The following is a 9,387-nucleotide window of genomic DNA, read 5'->3' as shown; positions in this document are numbered from 1 at the left end:
CAAGTCAGGAGACACTACTGTTTTTCTTTACGGAAAATATACCAAAACCTGAATAATAGAGATTTTTTACCGTGGGATGGCAAAACCACAGTTATTGTTTACTGGGGTATACCACACTTTTTTAAATAGAGATATTTGCGGCTGAACAGTGAGCGACACACTCAAACTGCTTTTTTTTTAGATACCAAAAGGCCCAAAACTGGATGGTACAGCGATTTGACCCGTGGAACTGCGAAACCACACTGGGATGTCGGGCCTACACAAGACCATTTTCAACAGATATATTTTTGTGTCACAACAGTCAGGAGACACTACTGTTTTTCTTTACGGAAAAAACTACCAAAAGCTGAATAATAGAGATTTTTTACTGTGGGATGGCAAAACCACAGTTATTGTTTACTGGGGTATACCACACTTTTTTAAATAGAGATATTTGCGGCTGAACAGTGAGCGACACACTCAAACTGCTTTTTTTTTTAGATACCAAAGGCCCAAAACTGGATAGTACAGCGATTTGACCCGTGGAACTGTGAAACCACACTGGGATGTCGGGCCTACACAAGACTATTTTCAACAGATATATTTTTGTGTCACAACAGTCAGGAGACACTACTGTTTTTCTTTACGGAAAAAACTACCAAAAGCTGAATAATAGAGATTTTTTACTGTGGGATGGCAAAACCACAGTTATTGTTTACTGGGGTATACCACACTTTTTTAAATAGAGATATTTGCGGCTGAACAGTGAGCGACACACTCAAACTGCTTTTTTTTTAGATACCAAAGGCCCAAAACTGGATAGTACAGCGATTTGACCCGTGGAACTGCGAAACCACACTGGGATGTCGGTCCTGCACAAGACTATTTTCAACAGATATATTTTTGTGTCACAACAGTCAGGAGACCCTACTGTTTTTCTTTACGGAAAAAACTACCAAAAGCTGAATAATAGAGATTTTTTACCGTGGGATGGCAAAACCACAGTTATTGTTTACTGGGGTATACCACACTTTTTTAAATAGAGATATTTGCGGCAGAACAGTGAGCGACACACTCAAATTGCTTTTTTTTAGATACCAAAGGCCCAAAACTGGATAGTACAGCGATTTGACCCGTGGAACTGCGAAACCACACTGGGATGTCGAGCCTACACAAGACTATTTTCAACAGATATATTTTTGTGTCACAACAGTCAGGAGACACTACTGTTTTTCTTTATGGAAAATATACCAAAACATGAATAATAGAGATTTTTTACCGTGGGATGGCAAAACCACAGTTATTGTTTACTGGGGTATACCACACTTTTTTAAATAGAGATATTTGCGGCTGAACAGTGAGCGACACACTCAAACTGCTTTTTTTTTAGATACCAAAGGCCCAAAACTGGATAGTACAGCGATTTGACCCGTGGAACTGCGAAACCACACTGGGATGTCGGGCTTACACAAGACTATTTTCAACAGATATATTTTTGTGTCACAACAGTCAGGAGACACTACTGTTTTTCTTTACGGAAAAAACTACCAAAAGCTGAATAATAGAGATTTTTTACCGTGGGATGGCAAAACCACAGTTATTGTTTACTGGGGTATACCACACTTTTTTGAATAGAGATATTTGCGGCTGAACAGTGAGCGACACACTCAAACTGCTTTTTTTTTAGATACCAAAGGCCCAAAACTGGATAGTACAGCGATTTGACCCGTGGAACTGCGAAACCACACTGGGATGTCGGGCCTACACAAGACTATTTTCAACAGATATATTTTTGTGTCACAACAGTCAGGAGACACTACTGTTTTTCTTTACGGAAAATATACCAAAAGATGAATAATAGAGATTTTTTACCGTGGGATGGCAAAACCACAGTTATTGTTTACTGGGGTATACCACACTTTTTTAAATAGAGATATTTGCGGCTGAACAGTGAGCGACACACTCAAACTGCTTTTTTTTTAGATACCAAAGGCCCAAAACTGGATAGTACAGCGATTTGACCCGTGGAACTGCGAAACCACACTGGGATGTCGGGCCCACACAATACTATTTTCAACAGATATATTTTTGTGTCACAACAGTCAGGAGACACTACTGTTTTTCTTTACGGAAAATATACCAAAACCTGAATAATAGAGATTTTTTACCGTGGAATGGCAAAACCACAGTTATTGTTTACTGGGGTATACCACACTTTTTTAAATAGAGATATTTGCGGCTGAACAGTGAGCGACACACTCAAACTGCTTTTTTTTTAGATACCAAAAGGCCCAAAACTGGATGGTACAGCGATTTGACCCGTGGAACTGCGAAACCACACTGGGATGTCGGGACTACACAAGACTATTTTCAACAGATATATTTTTGTGTCACAACAGTCAGGAGACACTACTGTTTTTCTTTACGGAAAAAACTACCAAAAGCTGAATAATAGAGATTTTTTACCGTGGGATGGCAAAACCACAGTTATTGTTTACTGGGGTATACCACACTTTTTTAAATAGAGATATTTGCGGCAGAACAGTGAGCGACACACTCAAACTGCTTTTTTTTTAGATACCAAAGGCCCAAAACTGGATAGTACAGCGATTTGACCCGTGGAACTGCGAAACCACACTGGTATGTCGGGCCTGCACAAGACTATTTTCAACAGATATATTTTTGTGTCACAACAGTCAGGAGACCCTACTGTTTTTCTTTACGGAAAAAACTACCAAAAGCTGAATAATAGAGATTTTTTACCGTGGGATGGCAAAACCACAGTTATTGTTTACTGGGGTATACCACACTTTTTTAAATAGAGATATTTGCGGCAGAACAGTGAGCGACACACTCAAACTGCTTTTTTTTAGATACCAAAGGCCCAAAACTGGATAGTACAGCGATTTTACCCGTGGAACTGCGAAACCACACTGGGATGTCGGGCCTACACAAGATTATTTTCAACAGATATATTTTTGTGTCACAACAGTCAGGAGACACTACTGTTTTTCTTTACGGAAAATATACCAAAACCTGAATAATAGAGATTTTTTACTGTGGGATGGCAAAACCACAGTTATTGTTTACTGGGGTATACCACACTTTTTAAAATAGAGATATTTGCTGCTGAATAGTGAGCGACACACTCAAACTGCTTTTTTTTTAGATACCAAAGGCCCAAAACTGCATAGTACAGCGATTTGACCCGTGGAACTGCGAAACCACACTGGGATGTTGGGCCTACACAAGACTATTTTCAACAGATATATTTTTGTGTCACAACAGTCAGGAGACACTACTGTTTTTCTTTGCGGAAAATATACCAAAACCTGAATAATAGAGATTTTTTACCGTGGGATGGTAAAACCACAGTTATTGTTTACTGGGGTATACCACACTTTTTTAAATAGAGATATTTGCGGCTGAACAGTGAGCGACACACTCAAACTGCTTTTTTTTTAGATACCAAAAGGCCCAAAACTGGATAGTACAGCGATTTGACCCGTGGAACTGCGAAACCACACTGGGATGTCGGCCTTACACAAGACTATTTTCAACAGATATATTTTTGTGTCACAACAGTCAGGAGACACTACTGTTTTTCTTTACGGAAAATATACCAAAACCTGAATAATAGAGATTTTTTACCGTGGGGTGGCAAAACCACAGTTATTGTTTACTCGGGTATACCACACTTTTTTAAATAGAGATATTTGCGGCTGAACAGTGAGCGACACACTCAAACTGCTTTTTTTTTCAGATACCAAAGACCCAAAACTGGATAGTACAGCGATTTGACCCGTGGAGCTGCGAAACCACACTGGGATGTCGGGACTACACAAGACTATTTTCAACAGATATATTTTTGTGTCACAACAGTCAGGAGACACTACTGTTTTTCTTTACGGAAAATATACCAAAACCTGAATAATAGAGATTTTTTACCGTGGGATGGCAAAACCACAGTTATTGTTTACTGGGGTATACCACACTTTTTTAAAAAGAGATATTTGCGGCTGAACAGTGAGCGCCACACTCAAACTGCTTTTTTTTTAGATACCAAAGGCCCAAAACTTGATAGTACAGCGATTTGACCCGTGGAACTGCGAAACCACACTGGGATGTCGGGCCTACACAAGACTATTTTCAACAGATATATTTTTGTGTCACAACAGTCAGGAGACACTACTGTTTTTCTTTACAGAAAAAACTACCAAAAGCTAAATAATAGAGATTTTTTACCGTGGGATGGCAAAACCACAGTTATTGTTTACTGGGGTATACCACACTTTTTTAAATAGAGATATTTGCGGCTGAACAGTGAGCGACACACTCAAACTGCTTTTTTTTTAGATACCCAAGGCCCAAAACTGGATAGTACAGCGATTTGACCCGTGGAACTGCGAAACCACACTGGGATATCGGGCCTGCACAAGACTATTTTCAACAGATATATTTTTGTGTCACAACAGTCAGGAGACACTACTGTTTTTATTTACGGAAAATGTACCAAAACCTGAATAATAGAGATTTTTTACCGTGGGATGGCAAAACCACAGTTATTGTTTACTGGGGTAATACCACACTTTTTTAAATAGAGATATTTGCGGCTGAACAGTGAGCGACACACTCAAACTGCCTTTTTTTTAGATACCAAAGGCCCAAAACTGGATAGTACAGCGATTTGACCCGTGGAACTGCGAAACCACACTGGGATGTCGGGCCTGCACAAGACTATTTTCAACAGATATATTTTTGTGTCACAACAGTCAGGAGACCCTACTGTTTTTCTTTACGGAAAAACTACCAAAAGCTGAATAATAGAGATTTTTTACCGTGGGATGGCAAAACCACAGTTATTGTTTACTGGGGTATACCACACTTTTTTAAATAGAGATATTTGCGGCAGAACAGTGAGCGACACACTCAAACTGCTTTTTTTTAGATACCAAAGGCCCAAAACTGGATAGTACAGCGATTTGACCCGTGGAACTGCGAAACCACACAGGGATGTCGGGCCTACAGAAGACTATTTTCAACAGATATATTTTTGTGTCACAACAGTCAGGAGACACTACTGTTTTTCTTTACGGAAAATATACCAAAACCTGAATAATAGAGATTTTTTACTGTGGGATGGCAAAACTACAGTTATTGTTTACTGGGGTATACCACACTTTTTTAAATAGAGATATTTGCGGCTGAACAGTGAGCGACACACTCAAACTGCTTTTTTTTAAGATACCAAAGGCCCAAAACTGGATAGTACAGCGATTTGACCCGGGGAACTGCGAAACCACACTGGGATGTCGGGCCTACACAAGACTATTTTCAACAGATATATTTTTGTGTCACAACAGTCAGGAGACACTACTGTTTTTCTTTACGGAAAATATACCAAAACCTGAATAATAGAGATTTTTTACCGTGGGATGGCAAAACCACAGTTATTGTTTACTGGGGTATACCACACTTTTTAAAATAGAGATATTTGCGGCTGAACAGTGAGCGACACACTCAAACTGCTTTTTTTTTAGATACCAAAAGGCCCAAAACTGGATAGTACAGCGATTTGACCCGTGGAACTGCGAAACCACACTGGGATGTCGGGCCTACACAAGACTATTTTCAACAGATATATTTTTGTGTCACAACAGTCAGGAGACACTACTGTTTTTCTTTACGGAAAAAACTACCAAAAGCTGAATAATAGAGATTTTTTACCGTGGGATGGCAAAACCACAGTTATTGTTTACTGGGGTATACCACACTTTTTTAAATAGAGATATTTGCGGCTGAACAGTGAGCGACACACTCAAACTGCTTTTTTTTTAGATACCCAAGGCCCAAAACTGGATAGTACAGCAATTTGACCCGTGGAACTGCGAAACCACACTGGGATGTCGGGCCTGCACAAGACTATTTTCAACAGATATATTTTTGTGTCACAACAGTCAGGAGACACTACTGTTTTTATTTACGGAAAATGTACCAAAACCTGAATAATAGAGATTTTTTACCGTGGGATGGCAAAACCACAGTTATTGTTTACTGCTGTATACCACACTTTTTTAAATAGAGATATTTGCGGCTGAACAGTGAGCGACACACTCAAACTGCCTTTTTTTTAGATACCAAAGGTCCAAAACTGGATAGTACAGCGATTTGACCCGTGGAACTGCGATACCACACTGGGATGTCGGGCCTGCACAAGACTATTTTCAACAGATATATTTTTGTGTCACAACAGTCAGGAGACCCTACTGTTTTTCTTTACGGAAAAAACTACCAAAAGCTGAATAATAGAGATTTTTTACCGTGGGATGGCAAAACCACAGTTATTGTTTACTGGGGTATACCACACTTTTTTAAATAGAGATATTTGCGGCTGAACAGTGAGCGACACACTCAAACTGCTTTTTTTTTAGATACCAAAGGCCCAAAACTTGATAGTACAGCGATTTGACCCGTGGAACTGCGAAACCACACTGGGATGTCGGGCCTACAGAAGACTATTTTCAACAGATATATTTTTGTGTCACAACAGTCAGGAGACACTACTGTTTTTCTTTACAGAAAAAACTACCAAAAGCTAAATAATAGAGATTTTTTACCGTGGGATGGCAAAACCACAGTTATTGTTTACTGGGGTATACCACACTTTTTTAAATAGAGATATTTGCGGCTGAACAGTGAGCGACACACTCAAACTGCTTTTTTTTTAGATACCCAAGGCCCAAAACTGGATAGTACAGCAATTTGACCCGTGGAACTGCGAAACCACACTGGGATATCGGGCCTGCACAAGACTATTTTCAACAGATATATTTTTGTGTCACAACAGTCAGGAGACACTACTGTTTTTATTTACGGAAAATGTACCAAAACCTGAATAATAGAGATTTTTTACCATGGGATGGCAAAACCACAGTTATTGTTTACTGGGGTAATACCACACTTTTTTAAATAGAGATATTTGCGGCTGAACAGTGAGCGACACACTCAAACTGCCTTTTTTTTAGATACCAAAGGCCCAAAACTGGATAGTACAGCGATTTGACCCGTGGAACTGCGAAACCACACTGGGATGTCGGGCCTGCACAAGACTATTTTCAACAGATATATTTTTGTGTCACAACAGTCAGGAGACCCTACTGTTTTTCTTTACGGAAAAACTACCAAAAGCTGAATAATAGAGATTTTTTACCGTGGGATGGCAAAACCACAGTTATTGTTTACTGGGGTATACCACACTTTTTTAAATAGAGATATTTGCGGCAGAACAGTGAGCGACACACTCAAACTGCTTTTTTTTAGATACCAAAGGCCCAAAACTGGATAGTACAGCGATTTGACCCGTGGAACTGCGAAACCACACAGGGATGTCGGGCCTACACAAGACTATTTTCAACAGATATATTTTTGTGTCACAACAGTCAGGAGACACTACTGTTTTTCTTTACGGAAAATATACCAAAACCTGAATAATAGAGATTTTTTACTGTGGGATGGCAAAACTACAGTTATTGTTTACTGGGGTATACCACACTTTTTTAAATAGAGATATTTGCGGCTGAACAGTGAGCGACACACTCAAACTGCTTTTTTTTATGATACCAAAGGCCCAAAACTGGATAGTACAGCGATTTGACTCGGGGAACTGCGAAACCACACTGGGATGTCGGGCCTACACAAGACTATTTTCAACAGATATATTTTTGTGTCACAACAGTCAGGAGACACTACTGTTTTTCTTTACGGAAAATATACCAAAACCTGAATAATAGAGATTTTTTACCGTGGGATGGCAAAACCACAGTTATTGTTTACTGGGGTATACCACACTTTTTAAAATAGAGATATTTGCGGCTGAACAGTGAGCGACACACTCAAACTGCTTTTTTTTTAGATACCAAAAGGCCCAAAACTGGATAGTACAGCGATTTGACCCGTGGAACTGCGAAACCACACTGGGATGTCGGGCCTACACAAGACTATTTTCAACAGATATATTTTTGTGTCACAACAGTCAGGAGACACTACTGTTTTTCTTTACGGAAAAAACTACCAAAAGCTGAATAATAGAGATTTTTTACCGTGGGATGGCAAAACCACAGTTATTGTTTACTGGGGTATACCACACTTTTTTAAATAGAGATATTTGCGGCTGAACAGTGAGCGACACACTCAAACTGCTTTTTTTTTAGATACCCAAGGCCCAAAACTGGATAGTACAGCAATTTGACCCGTGGAACTGCGAAACCACACTGGGATGTCGGGCCTGCACAAGACTATTTTCAACAGATATATTTTTGTGTCACAACAGTCAGGAGACACTACTGTTTTTATTTACGGAAAATGTACCAAAACCTGAATAATAGAGATTTTTTACCGTGGGATGGCAAAACCACAGTTATTGTTTACTGGGGTATACCACACTTTTTTAAATAGAGATATTTGCGGCTGAACAGTGAGCGACACACTCAAACTGCCTTTTTTTTAGATACCAAAGGTCCAAAACTGGATAGTACAGCGATTTGACCCGTGGAACTGCGATACCACACTGGGATGTCGGGCCTGCACAAGACTATTTTCAACAGATATATTTTTGTGTCACAACAGTCAGGAGACCCTACTGTTTTTCTTTACGGAAAAAACTACCAAAAGCTGAATAATAGAGATTTTTTACCGTGGGATGGCAAAACCACAGTTATTGTTTACTGGGGTATACCACACTTTTTTAAATAGAGATATTTGCGGCTGAACAGTGAGCGACACACTCAAACTGCTTTTTTTTAAGATACCAAAGGCCCAAAACTGGATAGTACAGCGATTTGACCCGTGGAACTGCGAAACCACACTGGGATGTCGGGCCTACACAAGACTATTTTCAACAGATATATTTTTGTGTCACAACAGTCAGGAGACACTACTGTTTTTCTTTACGGAAAATATACCAAAACCTGAATAATAGAGCTTTTTTACCGTGGGATGGCAAAACCACAGTTATTGTTTACTGGGGTATACCACACTTTTTTAAATAGAGATATTTGCGGCTGAACAGTGAGCGACACACTCAAACTGCTTATTTTTTAGATACCAAAGGCCCAAAACTGGATAGTACAGCGATTTGACCCGTGGAACTGCGAAACCACACTGGGATGTCGGGCCCACACAAGACTATTTTCAACAGATATATTTTTGTGTCACAACAGTCAGGAGACACTACTGTTTTTCTTTACGGAAAATATACCAAAACATGAATAATAGAGATTTTTTACCGTGGGATGGCAAAACCACAGTTATTGTTTACTGGGGTATACCACACTTTTTTAAATAGAGATATTTGCGGCTGAACAGTGAGCGACACACTCAAACTGCTTTTTTTTTTAGATACCAAGGGCC

Source organism: Phyllobates terribilis, unplaced genomic scaffold (genome assembly GCF_046119375.1).
Source record: "Phyllobates terribilis strain yellow unplaced genomic scaffold, ASM4611937v1 Scaffold_2__4_contigs__length_985480577, whole genome shotgun sequence".
NCBI classification, from domain to species: domain Eukaryota; kingdom Metazoa; phylum Chordata; class Amphibia; order Anura; family Dendrobatidae; genus Phyllobates; species Phyllobates terribilis.
Note: the sequence above shows the minus strand (reverse complement) of the source record.